Raw genomic sequence first — 16877 nt, forward strand, 5'->3', positions numbered from 1 at the left:
CAGTTCTCTGCTGCTTTATAAAGCCTGCAGGCTGCTTATAAGCCAATGAGAAGTGCACACATATGTTACACCTAGCTTGCAGTGATTAATCAAACAGAAGCTGAGCAAGTCAGCCAGTCGTTGGAGAGGGCTTCAGTTGCATATAGACAATGGCTATATGACCAGCAGGGGGCACCAGCGTGCAGGATATTCCCTCTCATCTGCCCCCCTCCTAACTAAACTGCATGGGATACTACAATAAAATTAAAAACAATGGTGCATGAGCCAGCCTGTGTTTGGTAATGAATAGAACATTAGTAGCAAAGAGTCTCCATATGTTTATTTTCAGTTGTATAGCTTTTTAAAAAAAAATAACATTACATCTTACTGTCACAGTTGCAGTTTTAAAACCACACTCAGTCTTTTAAGCTATAAAACAAAGCAGAAATAATGACCCTTTGAACTTTTCTGCAGTAAAACCTTATCACTAGAGATGGCCGGAACCTCCGATTTTCGGTTCGCGAACTGGGTTCACGAAATTCCGCAAAAGTTTGGTTTGTGCGAACTTTCGCGAACCGCTATAGACTTCAGTGGGGAAGCGAACTTTGAAAACTAGAAAAATGTATGCTGGCCACGAAAGTGATGGAAAAGATGTTTCAAGGGGTCTAACACCTGGAGGGGGCATGGCGGAGTGGGATAGACGCCAAAAGTCCTGGGGAAAAATCCAGATTGGACGCAAAGCAGCGTTTTAAGGGCAGAAATCACATTGAATGCTAAATTGCAGGCCTAAAGTGCTTTAATACATCTTGCATGTGTATACATCAATCAGGGAGTGTAATTAGAGTACTGCTTCACACTGACACACCAAACTCACTGTGTAACGCACCGCAAACAGCTGTTTGTGTAGTGACGGCCCTGCTGGACTGGTGCGCACCATGGTGAGAGTGCAGGCCGTGGCGGTTTTCAAGCCCATATGGTCACCGGGCTGAGGTAGCTGAATGACAGAACCGTGACTGTCCAGCTGATCAAATTTGGTCTGTCCACAATTAAGCAACGACCCTATTATCTTGGGTGTGACCCCTCCCCCCAGAGACACTCATATAGCTGGCGGTCATTGCTTCATTGTGATACGCAAGCCCCTTCACCGCGGCAAGGTAATGGTCACGAAGGATAATTGGCACATGAAAAATTAGGCAGGCATGTACACGCACCAGAAAAATTAGTATAGCGGCCGCTGCTATCAGCGGCCTTAAAAATTCAGGAATCCGCCTGGAGCCCTGGACCCTGTTGGTGGTGGTGGCGGAGAAGGCAGTGAAGCGGCTTGTGGGCAGAGGTGCTGTGTGGGGAGCGACTTAGTCTTGGGGCAGGCAGACACACTGCGTGCAGGCAGAGATGCTGTGTGTGGGGACTGACTTAGTCTTGGGGCGGGGAGTAGCCCTCCGGGATCCATGCCTCATTCATTTTGATAAAGGTCAGGTACTGAATACTTTTGTGACTTAGGCGACTTCTCTTCTCAGTGACAATGCCTCCAGCTGCACTGAAGGTCCTTTCTGACAGGACGCTTGCGGCAGGGCAAGACAGAAGTTGCATGGCAAATTGGGACCGCTCTGGCCACAGGTCATTCCTGCGCACCCAGTAGTCCTAGGGTTCATCGCTGCTCACAGTGTCTACATCCGCACTTAAGGCCAGGTAGTCGGCTACCTGCCGGTCCAGGCGTTGGTGAAGGATGGATCCGGAAGCGCTAAGGCGAGGCGTTGAACTAAAGAATGTCCACATGTCCGACATCACCCTGAGATCGCTGGAGCGTCCAGTCCTTGCCTGCGTGGACATGGGAGAAGGATTACTGGCAGTGGTACCTTTATTGCGTTGTGCTGTGACATCACCCTTAAACGCATTGTAAAGCATAGTTGCCAGCTTGTTCTGTATGTGCTGCATCCTTTCTGCCATCAGGTGAGTTGGAAACATGTCCGCCACTTTGTGCCTATACCGAGGGTCTAGTAGCGTGTCCACCCAGTACACCTCATTCCCCTTAAGTTTTTTTTCATACGGGGGTCCCTCAACAGGCTGGACAGCATGAAAGACGCCATCTGCACAAATTTGGATGCAGACGTACTATCCATCTCCTCTTGCTCTTCCTCAGTGACATCAGGTAAGTCCTCCTCCTCCCCCCACACGAACAATACCACGGGAACGTTGAGCAGCACAAGCCCCCTGCGATGCCTGCTGTGGTTGTTCTTCTGCCGCCGCCTCCTCCTCCTCCAAAGAAACACCTTCCTCATCATCCGAGTCTGACTCCTCCTCCCCACACGACTCTTCCTCCTCCCCCCTCTGTGCTGCCGCAGGTGTTGAGGAAACATCTGGTTCTGATGCGAATTGATCCCACAACACTTCCTCCCGTAACTGTTCCTCTTCACGCTCCTCCACAGCTTGATCCACCACGCTACGCACGGCACGCTCCAGGAAGTAAGCGTACGGGATCAAGTCGCTGATGGTGCCTTCACTGCGACTAACCAGGTTTGTCACCTCAAACGGCCGCATGAGCCTGCATGCATTTCGCATGAGTGTCCAGTTGTTGGGCCAGAACATCCCCATCTTCCCAGATTGTGTCCTTCTACTGAAATTGTAGAGGTACTGGTTGACGGCTTTCTCCTGTTCTAGCAGGAGAGAGAACATAAGGAGGGTCGAATTCCAGCTAGTCGGGCTATCGCAAATGAGGCATCTCACTGGCAACTTGTTTCTCCGGTGAATCTCTGCAAAGTGTGCCATGGCCGTGTAAGACCGCCTGAAATGCCCACACAACTTCCTGGCTTGCTTCAGGACGTCCTCTAAGCCTGGGTACTTTGATACAAATCTTTGAATGACTAGATTCAGCACGTGCCATGCAGGGTAAATGTGTCAGCTTTCCCAAATTCAACGCGGAAATGAGATTGCTGCCGTTGTCACACACCACGTTGCCGATCTCCAGCTGGGGCGGGATCAGCCACTGATCCACCCATTTGTTAGGAGCAGCCAGGAGAGCTGGTCCAGTGTGACGCTCCGCTTTGAGGCAAGACATGTCTAAGATGGCGTGACACTGTCATACCTGGCATGCAGCATAGGCCCTGGAGAGCTGGGTCTGTTTAGATTGCAGCACCAGTAGAGTTGAACTGCCACTCCGCCAAGGAGGAGGAGGATGACGACAGCGAAGAGGATGTAGCAGGAGGAGAGGAGGTGGCAGCAGGCCTGCCTGCAAGTGGTGGAGGTGTCACAAGTTTGTCCGCTGCACAGCCACGTACTCCCTGCTTGCCATCGGTCACCAGGTTGATCCAATGGGCTGTGTAAGTAATGTACCTGCCCTGACCGTGCTTGGCAGACCAGGCATCCGTGGTCAGGTGGACCCTTGACCCAACGCTGTGTGCCAGAGATGACACCACTTGCCTCTCAACTTCACGGTACAGTTTTTTTTTGAGAAATAATTGCGGCCTGGCATCTTGCACTGCGGTGTCCCAATGGCCACAAATTTACGGAAGGCCTCAGAGTCCACCATCTGGTATGGTAACAGCTGGCGAGCTAACATTTCCAATATTCAAGAAAAAAGCAGATTGCATGCATCTTCCGTCTAGGTGTTGTGGTTTAATGGTATAGATGAACAGTCTATTTCAGTATACAAGCATAAACGGCATTTCCATAAATTAGGCTTAACATAGTGAAGCAAGTGATGCCAGGCAATTCTTACGTGACCGGCGGTGACAGGGTGGCTGGTGCTGGAGGTGGGTGTCAGGCTCAGAGTGGTAGTGCGACAGCCGTTTTGCGTCTATATGACGCTTGGTCACGCGTACCACTGTGTAAAACGGAAGCAAATGTCCCGGGCTATAGCGCCTTCCAGTGACATCGCTTCCTAGTAACAAGGGCAAGATGTATGTGGAACGCAAGCACCCCGCGGCAGGCTGTGGAGCGGAAGTTATCTGCTACAATCGTCATGGTGACATAAAAACAGTATAAAGGATGCATATTTGCGAATTACAATGTTCATACTGCCGCCGCTGATGGGGAGTCTGCCATGACATGAAATTTTGAGCTGTGTCCAGGCGCAACAACCCCATTAGTAGTTAGCAGGTCACCCAACAGTAACACAGCATGCTACATGGACACTGCCGCTCCACATACAGTGCAAATCGTGTCTTAAAGTGACAGTGCAAATTAAAAACCTATTTGCTAAGGAAGAACTGAGCTTAATTGTTATACATTAAGTGGGCACATTTTAGGGCATCCAAATACAGGATGAGATTAAAACGAGAAAGTTAAGGAAATTTTACAGGGATAAAGAGGAATTCGATAGAAATAAAATCTGTAGTTGGGGGCCCCCTACATCAGTTAGACGTAATCCTAAAGGCAGAGGCTATTGGACCACAGATTCTGGGTCGGATAGCGATAACGAGAAATCACGAGGCAACAAGATCCCAACTAAAAAGCGGAATCCAAAAAAGAACCCCAAAAATAAAGATAAGAAAAAGAAAGAACAGGACCCTAAGAAAGGTCAATCTCAATCGCAAGAATGTGCAGAGGTATCAGCCCCTTTAGGGGAAGAGTCCGACGAGGAGTAAGACGAAAGCCTAGCCAAAAGATTAAAAGCAGACAGATCAGAGGCGTAACTAGAAATCACTGGGCCCCCCTGCGAATATTTCGATGGGGCCCCCCCCCCCCGTAGGTGCCAAATAATCGTAACGGGGCAGCGTTTCACTGTATATTAATTGTAAAGTGGGCAGCATTTCACCAGAAAATCGTAATGTGGGCAGAGTTCACCAGAAAATCGTAATGTGGGCAGCAGTCACCAGAAAATCGTACCGTGAGCAGCAGTCACCAGAAAATTGTAACGTGGACAGCATTCACCAGACAATCGTAATGTGGGCAGCGTTCACCAGAATATCGTAATGTGGGCCAGAAAATCGTAATGTGGGCAGCGTTCACCAGAAAATCGTAACGTGGACAGCATTCACCAGACAATCGTAACGTGGGCAGTGTTCACCAGAAAATTGTAATGTGGGCCAGAAAATCGTAATGTGGGCAGAGTTCACCAGAAAATCGCAATGTGGGCAGCAGTCACCAGAAAATCCTAATGTGGGCAGCAGTCACCAGAAAATCCTAATATGGGCAGCAGTCACCAGAAAATCCTAATGTGGGCAGCAGGCACTAGAAAATCGTAATGTTGGCAGCGTTCACCAGAATATCGTAATGTGGGCAGCAGACACTAGAAAAAAAATGCCCCTGTAAAAAAAAAAAAAAAAAAAATTCACTTACCTGTCAGGAGTCTCTCCCGGCCTCTGGTGCGCAGCTCCCCGACGATCCTCCTGTGCACTGCAGCACATCTCCCGCGCTGACAGGCAGAGTGCAGGGCTACGGCAAGATGGCGCCCGAAGCCCTGTACTGGAGACAAAAATAGACTCCAGTGCAGGGCTTCGGCAGCCATCTTGCCGTAGCCCTGCTCTGCCTGCCTGAGGAATATGCAGGCTGCTGGAGCGGGGCTGCGGGGAATGAACTGGCGCAGCGTCTATTAGACGCTGCGGCCAGTTGAGCACCTTGCTGGGGAGGTCCAGAATCGGGCGGCAGCGCTCCCCCCGCGCACAGTGAGCGGGCCCTAGAGCGGCCCCGGGCCCCCCTGTGGCTGATGGGGTCGCATCCCCGGTAGGTACGCCGGTGAGTCAGATGGGATGGATCCAGTGTAACGAAACCAGTAAAAATGAAGCGGAAAACAATGCATTGATAACGGATGAGGATCAGCTACGGGAATCAGAAGCATGTGTAACCAATGAGGATAATAATTTACAAGTTTTTAATATTTCAGGAATAATTATCCCCACAGAATGTGATACCTTATTGAAGAAAGGACTTAATTTTTGTCCTACAAAAGACTTCGACTTTGTTTCCTTCACAATAGACCTTTTCAAATCTGTACGAAAGCTGGTCATTGCACACAAATTTTCCAATCTTAATTGATCAGACTCAATTAAGTCCCCAATGATAAAGAATGTTGAAGCTAACCGGGGTGAAGCTCAGGGCAGACACTCAATGAGGGGTTAACGGCAAATATTAATGTTGATTTCTGTAATATCCCTCAAATGACAAGGTATGATGACAACGATATCTTGGGAATTTTCCCACAGATTCGGTCGAACCCCACGGATGAGGAGATCTTGCAGATATTATTGGATCTGGAGGAGGAATCTAATACCAATTTTGAGCAAACACCCATAGAAAAACAAGAACTTAAGTTGGGAGATGTGAGATCCTTTAGAGCCTGCAGATCAGTCCAATCATTTCCCACTACCTCTGGGTCTACTCTTGAACGTTTTTTTGAAATGTCATGGCAGACTCCCCATCAGCAGTGGCAGTATAAACATTGTAATTCGCAAATACGCATCCTTTATATTGTTTTTATGTCACCATGACTATTGTAGCGGATAACTTCCGCTCCACAGCCTGCCGCGGGGCACTTGCGTTCCACATACATCTTGCCCTTGTTACCAGGAAGCGACGACACCGGAAGGGGTGGGGCTTATCCCCGCTATAGACTGGGACATTCGCTTACGTTTTACACAGTGGTACGCACGACCAAACGTCATATAGACGCGAAACGGCCGTCGCACCACCACTCTGAGCCTGACACCCACCTTCAGCACCAGCCACCCTGTCACCGCCGGTCATGTAAGAATTGCCTGGCATCACTTGCTTCACTATGTTAAGCCTAATTTATGGAAATGCCGTTTATGCTTGTATATTGAAGTAGACTGTTCATATATACCATTAAACCACAATACCTAGATGGAAGGTGCATGCAATCTGCTTTTTTCTTGAATATTGGACATGGTTATGATTTTCCTCTGTGAATCAGCAGTGCACACATCTGGATGGCAATTGAACGGCTACAAGCTTGTTGGTGCAGGGATTTAGTAAGATTGTGTTTGCCAAGTGTCAACCCCCTTTTTTTTTGCTCAGGTTTATTTTTGATGGGTTGTGCCAAACACCGCTGTTTTTTCCTCTTTTAAAGCCAGAGCTAACAGTTCCGCCAAGCCAGCTGTCAGACGCTGGGCAAGGGGGTGACTGGCAGAAACTGGCTTCTTCTGCTCAGATTTCCTTCAGACACTTGGCTGCTGTGGGCAGAGGAGCATTAACCGCTCAAGGTCAGAGGCGGAGTGGAGGAGGGTGGCTGTGAAGGTGCAAGGGAGAAAGCGGGTGAAGATGATGCACCTGAAAGAGGAAGAGGAGAAGGAGGGTGTCTTTTCTTTTGTGTGCTGCTTTTGCTCAGGTGCTCTTCACATTGCAGTTTGTGCCTTTTCTCCATGTGCCTTCGTAAGTCCCTACGTGGGTGTTGGCCTTTCCACTGCTCAATTTTTGGAGGCCGAGAGAACAAATGGCATTGCTCCGATCTGAGGCAGACACATTAAAAAAATGTCCAAACTGCTGAGCCCCCCTGGGGTGATGGCACTATGGTGGCATGAGCAGCTGACGTTGAAGGGCATGTTGGCTGGCTGTCCATAGGTGGCGATACATGGTGCCAGACACTGCCACCAGCTGTTTCTGAGCTCCCCCTGCTTCTTTCAGGAACTAGTCTCCTCCTACTCCTCTCTGACTCCCCCTCTGAACTGTCCCCCTTGTTCATCTCCTCTATTGTGAACATACGTGGCATCCGTATCATCATCGTCCTCATCCTAATCATCCTGCCCAGCTTCACTTGCCTCAGACGCCTCCAAAACTGCACCAACAGCAGGTACTTTATCACCCCCCCTAAGCACACGTTATCTCCATAGTTTTGCCTAACTCAGACATATGAGGTGGTGTAACTTGCTAAGCATCTTCATCTGGTTGTAACAATAATGGCTGTGCTTCAGTAATTTCTCCACCAAATAACTCCTGCAAACTGTCAAATGCAGGGGATGTGGTACTTGGAGTAGCGCTGGTGGCTGCGAAAGATGAGGTGTTCTGTGTTATATAGTCAACCACGTCCTGACAATCTTGGGAGTTGATGGGGCGTGCCTTCTTCTGAGCTCTGTACTTTGGTCCAGGGCCGCACAAAATCACATCACCACGACCTTGCACAGTGGGTGCACTGGAGTGAACGGGTAGTAGTAGGTATATGCAGTGATGGGTATTACAATGTGCACCTGTCACACACAGACAGGTACCGGACAGGCACAGTGACGCTGCGTGCGCTCACGTAGGTGGGTGGGTGCACAGTGAACAACAGGTAGGTATATGCAGTGGGTATTACAATGTGCACCTGTCACACACACAGGTAGTAGTTACTGAATGTGCTGGGCCTGGCAGTGGCACACACACAGTAGGAATTACCAAGGCTGTCTATGCAACACTAGTGTCAGTCGGACACACAGAAAAAAAAAAATAGATCACAAGAACAAGATCAGCTCTCAAAAGAGCTGTTGTGGGGTTGTATTTTTACCAATAAGAATCAGCAAGGAGCAAGCTAACAAGCCTACAAGAGCCTAAGTAAGCTTTCACTATGAGAGCCTGCAGCAGCTATCCCTTCACTAATTGCTGCAGGCACACGAGTGAGTGAAAAGCCTGACGCTGCCTGCCTTTTATAAGGGGGAGTGGCGCTCCAGGAGGGGGTGTAGTCTAATTGGCTACAATGTGCCTGCTGACTGTGATGTAGAGGGTCAAAGTTGACCTTCATGATGCACTATGGGGGCGAACCGAACTTCCGGAAAAGTTTGCAGTTCTCCACGATCTCGAACCCCGGAATTTCGCCGGGAAACATTTGCCGGCGAACCGTTCGGAACATCTCTACTGATTACAAGTGGTTTCTCACTGTGTTTTGGCTGTTTAACCTTCCTGGCGGTAACTACGTAGTTCGGGGTAAGCCGCGCAGGAGGTTTTCTCAGGCCCTGCTGGGACGATTTGCACAAATTTTTTTTTTTGCTGCACACAGCTAGCACTTTGCTAGCTGCGTGAGCACACCCTAGGCTCGCTACATGATTTCAAACAAAAAAATTACAAAAAACCGGCTGCGCTGCCCCCTGGCGGTTTTTAATAGACCGTCAGGAGGGTTAAAGGACAACCGAGGTGACGTGACATGAGGAGACGTGTATGTACACTGCCAAGCACACAAATAACTATGCTGTGTTCCTTCTATTCTTTCTCTGCCTGAAAGAGTTAAACATCAGGTATGCAAGTGACAGTTTCTGTCAGGTTTGGGACCGGGTCGAACTTGGTCAGACTATAGCATAACCCTCACCGACAAGTAATTACAGCCATAAAGCACTTCAGTAAGTGCTGGGACCAAAAGACTCCGACACTCTCCATACAAGACTTCTTTTATTTTCCACAGCATACAGGTACAACAAAACACCCCTGGTCTACAGCTGTTTCCTTCAGTAATTGGCTTCTGAGAGCAGTAAAGAGATAAAAAGGGTCAATATTTCATAGATTTGAACTCTGGCATACTTCAATGATGGTGTCCTTGAGCAGAGACAATGAAACAGTAAAACCTTAAAGGACTTACGAGGCCAACGGAGGAAAAAAAGTGAATTACCTGTATCGTCGTTTCAGGCATGGAGGACGCCGTCTGCGCCCTCCGTGCCGAACCACCGTGTCCCCCCGCTCATTATCCCCCCAGGCCGGCTCCCGACCCCACGGCCCGGGTCGGGCTCTCCTGCCTCACGAAAGATGGCCGCTTCCTCTGGCCGCGGCTGCGCAGTCCGCTTGGCCGCGAGTGCGGTTGCGCAGCTCTAGTGCCAATCCTCCCAATCCACGCTACCTAGCGTGGATCGGGGGGGGTGTTGGCCCTAGAGCTGTGCAGCCGCACTCTCGGCCAGGCGGACTGCGCAGCCGCGGCCAGTGGAAGTGGCCATCTTTCGTGAGGCAGGAGAGCCCGACCCGGGCCGTGGGGTCGGGAGCCGGCCAGGGGGGATAATGAGCGGGGGAACCCGGCGGATCGGCACGGAGGGCGCGGACGGCGTCCTCCGTGCCTGAAACGACGATACAGGTAATTCACTTTTTTTTTATCCTCCGTTGGCCTCGTAAGTCCTTTAAAAAGTAGATTTAAATATAAAATAAAAATGTGGGATATCTAAAAAAGTCATTTTTTTTAGATATACCTGTCTCCCCCCGTGGAGACAGGTATAGGTGCCTGCAGTATAGGTTAGCCAGGTCTAGTTGCCCCCTGTATAGGTAGCCTGTATAGTTGCCCCCATATAGGAGAGATAGGTAGGTGCCTCCAATATAGGTATCCAGTGTAGTTGCCCCCAGTATAGATTACATAGGTGGGTGCCCCCAGTATTGTTAGGTGCCTCCAATATAGGTAACCAGTGTAGTTGCCCCCAGTATAGATTACATAGGTGGGTGCCCCCAGTATTGTTAGATGCCTCCAATATAGGTAGCAGTATAGTTGCCTCAGTATAGGTTAGATAGGTAGGTCCCTACAGCATAGGTAACCCGTATAGCTGTCCCCAGTATAGGTTAGATAGGTAGGTGCCCATAGTATAGCTTAGATAGGTAGGTGCATGCAGTATAGGTTAGATAGGTAAGTGCCTTCAGCATGGGAAGCTAAGCATATGGCCAGGAGGAGCGGGCATAGCGGAGAACTCGCCTTCCTCGATCCCCGCACTCAAGCAGCTTCTATCTTCTTCCTATCCCGGCATCTGTCACATTGGTAAGGGCGCCACCTGTGATGTCATGCGGCCACGTCGTCACAGGGGGCACTGTTACCAAGACGACAGGAAGATGGAGGCTGAATTCTCTGCTATGCCCACTCCCCCCGCCGCTGCACCCCCTCCCCTGCTGCTCCCCCCGGCTCCCCAGGAGGTTGCACCATCTGCACAGTGCTAAAAACTGGACTGAACAGGACTGTATTCTTCAGTTAGTTTGAATAGCTCAGTGAAGTTCCTTTGCATAGATAACTGAAGTGATTTTTTTTTTTTACTTTTCCTGTACTGAAAAACAATGAGGCTCTTTTCTTTGCTACTAATGTTGCATTTCTAAGGGGCTTTAGACACATCCAGTTTGGCCAGTCTTCAGCCAATTTTACCACTTCTATGTAGTATAAGAGCCAACAAATTCTGAATACTATAAACATATTGTGTAGGTAAGCTCTAATACTACATGGAAGCGGTAAAACTGGCCAGTGATTGGCCAATTAAAATTATGTGTGTGTGTGTAGGCACACTTAGCTGTACTACACATACAATTCATTATCTCATAAACGTCAGGTTTGCTTTAATTAACACGCAAGGTGGGAATTTGGAGTACCATTGCCACATCCATAAACATAGTTCTGTTCTCACGACTGCAAAGAGAAATTTGAGTCATCTGTTACCTTTCCAAAGAGACTCGAGCAGGATCAGTGTATATTCATGTCAGTTTGATAGTGAAAGTGGAATTTCCCTTTAAACCACTGCTTGAAAACAAATCATTTAACCTGTTCCCACTTTGTCTAGTTTTACCTTCCCTTCTTTTGTTTGTCTGCACTGCTTATCATTCCTGTGCAGACTTTACCAACACTTCAGCACACACTGAATACTTATGAAAACTTAAATTTAAGCACACACAATTACACTAACACTTTAGGTTAAACTAATAATTGCTTACAAAAATGTCTTTTCACATGTTTATATTGGCTTTTCAGTTTAAAGCAAACCTGTATCAGGGCAAAAAAACCATGAATACTTGCCTCAGTAGAGGAAAGCCTCTGGAAGGTCCACATGCTTCCCATGTCTTCTGACACCACCGATCTGGGGATGGTCAAGGTTAGGGCAGGATGTACCGTAGATGGCAGTGCGATCTGGCGGTGTTGTATGCACTGGGCAGCTCAGGTGACCCACTGCAAATACGTGAAATACAAGAGAAGGGCGCTCACAGTGGGTTCCGAGGCTGTTTGGTAAGAATAGCGGTGTAGAGCGTTCGTTCCACTTAGAGTTGGGGACCAGGCATAGGCACTCCATGGGGACACATGGAAGCTCCGATTGGAGGTGGATGCCGTCCGTCCATTTGAATCAGAGGGGAGTGTGAAGACGTTCTGCAGCACAGGCACAAACCCTCAAGATGTGGAGATTGTGACACTGTGTGCATTGGCTTCTGATCAAGTGCAGGTACCTGGGGAAAGGCTCACTTGTGCACTATAGAACCAGCGTACTGGCGTATCTGTACATAGGAGAGGAATGATGCTATTGTTAATTCTCTATTGAGCACATTCTTGTATTTCTTCAATTCAGGGCTGGGAGCCTGTGAACATATACCACAAGAGCTTGTTGGATATGTTTTCATGGCCTTGTTCCCCTTAGATAATGTTCAATAATGTTTTGCCCACTTTAATGGGATAAGACTATGTGGGGAAATTTAACATCAGTTTACTACAAATGAAAGATGTTATAAAGGAGTTAAATCTGTTGACCTCCTCTTATCTCAAATTACCCGTATTGACCAGGTCAGAAGCTATGGACACACACTATATTTTCAGCACCTGAAGCAGTTGTTTAGGTGACAATTTAGTGGGGGTACAGGTGTCTCCAGATGACAGCATCTTCTTCTGTAGCAAACTACTGTGCTGACCCTTAGAGGGATTTTGCTGTCACAAACTTATTTCTACTCTTAGTTTAAGTTCCCTTTATAAATGTCATCACGCAATCGTCATCAACCAATCAATGTTTTTGAGCTTCTCCTGTTAACAGAAGTCATGCAGTGTTCTAATGATTGGACCAGCTGCTGGGAAATTTTGGGGCTACCATTTTTGTAAGGTATTCAAGGAGATATGTTCTGTAAATTGGCATTACATGTGTTGTGATCATTTTTCATTTCAAGTTTGAAAAGTGTGGAATGAGTATGGAATTTTTTTTATGGGGGAGGGGATCCACAACTAGCTTTCTTGGCTGTATCGATCTCATCCCAGCTCTACAAGTAAATGGATATTTGTTGCTGTATCTCTGGGAAGGTTCCCCTAGAATCTTTCAGATATTCTGTCAAAAAATAAGGTTGTTTTTTCTTCTTGGAATTAGGCACAAAGCTATCCTTAACTTGGTTATGAAGGGGCTCTGACCAATCGATGGTAAAGGAACACCAATGAGAGGTCCTGATAACTGCGAATTATGCCATATACTCCATCTAGTGGAGTTCTTTGACAATTGAATATGGACTTGTTTTTGTTACAAAGTACACAAAATCTTGTCAGAAATGGAAGGAATCATTGCAAGAAGAAAAAATATGAGCTGAGAGGAACGGGTGACAAGAGGTGTGTGTGTGTGTGTGTATTTTTTTTTTTTTTTTAAATACAGTAATTTTTCTTGGTTCGGGTAGAATCTAAAAAACAATGCAAATTGACTGGTTGTCATGTTGATCCTCTACCCGGTAGATGATCAACATGACAACCAGTCAATTTGCATTGTTTTTTAAAAAAAAAATGTCAGCCTCCATATCTCTCTCACTTCAGGTGTGCTTTAAATCCTGGGTAACACTGCCGCAGCACTTTACGTTGTTAATGACCAAGATTCTGTGTATATCTACAGCACATTCATTAACTACTTCGGCCTCCTGGACGTACTAGCTACGCCCAGGAGGCCATGTGCATGTCCGCGCGCTCCCGCGGGCGATTGCTCACGGCCGTGGATAGTTAGCCCAGGAATCATTGAATCGGGCTATGGTGCCCGATCACTGATTCCTCTCCCCCGAAGAAAAAGCGACAGCTTCTCTCGGAAGCTTCGCTTTTTCTGGCTGTTGCGTCCCCCATGCGTCCCTCTAAGCGTATGTTATGCTTAGATTGACGTCATGTAAACAAACTCATGTTGTTGTTGTTGTTGTTGTTGTTTTGTGGCCAAAAAGTAAAACTACAACTAAAAGTGAAAAAAAATTGAACTCAACACACATTTACATTATAAAACTACTGTTTACATCCCACCCTCCCAAAAAATTACCAAATAAAATGTTTAATATAAAAAAACAAAAAAAAATTACAATAAAAAAAACAAAAAAAAACATGTAAATATTTACCTAAGGGTCTAAACTTTTTAAATATCAATGTAAAGATGAAATATTTCTATATATATATATTTTTTTTTTTCAACTTTTAAATAGTGATAGATGCAAAACGGAAAAAATGCACCTTTATTTCCAAATAAAATATTGTCGCCATACATTGTGATAGGGACATAATTTTAACGGTGTAATAACCAGGACATATGGGCAAATACAATACGTGAGTTTTAATTATGGAGGCATGTATTATTTTAAAACTATAATGGCTGAAATGGAGAGACAGCCGGCACCATCTAAGTCAATAATGCTCTTTTATTGAGATAAAAACATCTCAGCAGGTCACAGCGACGTTTCGAGGAAATCACCTCTTTATCAAGCTCGTGCTGAGGACAAGTCACAAATGAACAATACAAGTTGGCGCTTATATATCAAACATGGAAATGCAGCAGCCAATCACATACACTTTACATAATGCCCAATCATAATAGTCCGTAAGTTGCCGGACCTGATGGGGAACTTAGAGGCTGCTGCCTCATAGGTACATTCAAATGGGGTCCCTCCCATCCCCCGACACCCACCTTGGTAAACCGCCGCGGCCCCTTCCGCCCGTCAATCACCACAATCTCCTCTCATCCATCCGCCCATGGCGGACCTGACAGGGGACTAAGTGGGATGGACGCCTGTGTGTCCGCGCCCATGCGCAGACACTCTGCATCCAGACGGGCGGATGGTGACGTAGGCGGCTAGAGAAGCCGCCATGCGTCACACGCTGATAGGGCGGGGCAGCGGTGGTGACCAATAGGAGCGCTCAAAGTTCAATGCATAGTGCAATACGTGTCCATGGCGTACACGGCGCATTAGCATATGTAAACAGTCATATTGTAAGGCACAGTGCATAATATATATGTAGCAAAATAACATACATAGGGCCCTAAGATCCATGTACATATAAGCACTATCGTAGAGTCACATGCTCTCCCTACTAAGTACATGCCCAGGGTGAAGAGAATGCAACAACGTTATATGAGCCCAATAAAAATGGTATGGACATATGGAGAAAGATCAACAGGGGGGCATAAGGGAGGGGGAAGGGGGGGGGGGGAAGAAAAAGGAAAGAATTCTAACCCAACAATACTAGATTGTAGAGACAATCAGATGCTAGCATTGGGCAGGACACAATGGAGCCTCATGAAGAAGCTCAAATAAAAGGTAATAAATCAAGTTCTCTATTAAGATCCCGAGGCTCCATTGTATCCAGCTTTTTAATCCAGAATGCCTCCCTCCAAAGAAGTTTTTTAACTCGGTCACCCCCTCTCCTCAAGGGGGCCACCCGCTCTATGACCATAAATCTTAATTGGCTAACATGATGTTTGGCCTGTACAAAATGATATGGGACCGCCTGGTCCACCAAGCGTTCTCTGATTGCGTGTTTATGTGATGATAGCCTTTTCTTAAGTTTCTGTGTGGTCTGGCCAACATACAATAGGCCACAAGGGCACTTTAAAGCATACACCACATAATCCGAATCACATGTATGCCATCCTCTAACCTTAAATTTGGTACCACGATGTGGATGCATCAATTCAGCTCCCTTGATAACTGAGCTGCAATGCACACAGTTGAGACATGGGTATGTCCCTTGCCTCTTTGTTAACTGTGATGCAGCAGTGTCTTGCCTAGTATCTGCATGTACCAAACGGTCTCGTAAAGTAGGTGGTCTCCTATATGAGACCAGTGGGGGATTTCTATAGTGCTCCACTTCAGGAAAGCTCTCGGACAATAAATGCCAGTGGCGTCTAATTATCTTGGCTATATTGTCACTCTGTGTGTTGTATCTTGTGACAAAGGGAATACGATTCTGCATAGATTGTCTAGGTCTATCATCACATAAACACGCAATCAGAGAACGCTTGGTGGACCAGGCGGTCCCATATCATTTTGTACAGGCCAAACATCATGTTAGCCAATTAAGATTTATGGTCATAGAGCGGGTGGCCCCCTTGAGGAGAGGGGGTGACCGAGTTAAAAAACTTCTTTGGAGGGAGGCATTCTGGATTAAAAAGCTGGATACAATGGAGCCTCGGGGTCTTAACCTCCTGAGCGGTCTGGTCGAGCTCAGCTCGTCCATCACCGCCGGAGGCTGCCGCTCAGGCCCTGCTGGGCCGATTTTTATCAAATAAAGTGCAGCACACGCAGCCGGCACTTTGCCAGCCGCGTGTGCTGCCTGATCGCCGCCGCTCTGCGGCGATTCGCCGCGAGCAGCGGCGAAAGAGGGCCCCCCTAGCCGCCTGAGCCCTGCGCAGCCGGAACAAAAAGTTCCGGCCAGCGCTAAGGGCTGGATCGGAGGCGGCTGACGTCAGGACGTCGGCTGACGTCGATGACGTCACTCCGCTCGTCGCTATGGCGACGATATAAGCAAAACAAGGAAGGCCGCTCATTGCAGCCTTCCTTGTTTATTCTGGGCGCCGGAGGCGATCGGAAGATCGCCTCCGGAGCGCCCTCTAGTGGGCTTTCATGCAGCCAACTTTCAGTTGGCTGCATGAAATAGTTTTTTTTTTATTTAAAAAAAACCCTCCCGCAGCCACCCTGGCGATTTAATCAGAACGCCAGGGTGGTTAATAGAGAACTTGATTTATTACCTTTTATTTGAGCTTCTTCATGAGGCTCCATTGTGTCCTGCCCAATGCTAGCATCTGATTGTCTCTACAATCTAGTATTGTTGGGTTAGAATTCTTTCCTTTTTCTTCCCCCCCCCCTTCCCCCTCCCTTATGCCCCCCTGTTTTCCCCTGTTGATCTTTCTCCATATGTCCATACCATTCTTATTGGGCTCATATAACGTTGTTGCATTCTCTTCACCCTGGGCATGTACTTAGTAGGGAGAGCATGTGACTCTACGATAGTGCTTATATGTACATGGATCTTAGGGCCCTATGTATGTTAT

General features: G+C 47.5%; 1 long non-coding RNA gene across 1 annotated transcript in view; it reads left to right on the forward strand.

Moving 5' to 3' along the window:
* Positions 1 to 16877, forward strand: part of LOC137534168 (uncharacterized) — a 28857-nt gene that overhangs the window by 7583 nt on the left and 4397 nt on the right. The gene's annotated exons all lie outside the window — the stretch shown is intronic.

The sequence above is a fragment of the Hyperolius riggenbachi genome, chromosome 10 (genome assembly GCF_040937935.1).
Source record: "Hyperolius riggenbachi isolate aHypRig1 chromosome 10, aHypRig1.pri, whole genome shotgun sequence".
Classification (NCBI taxonomy): Eukaryota; Metazoa; Chordata; class Amphibia; order Anura; family Hyperoliidae; genus Hyperolius; species Hyperolius riggenbachi.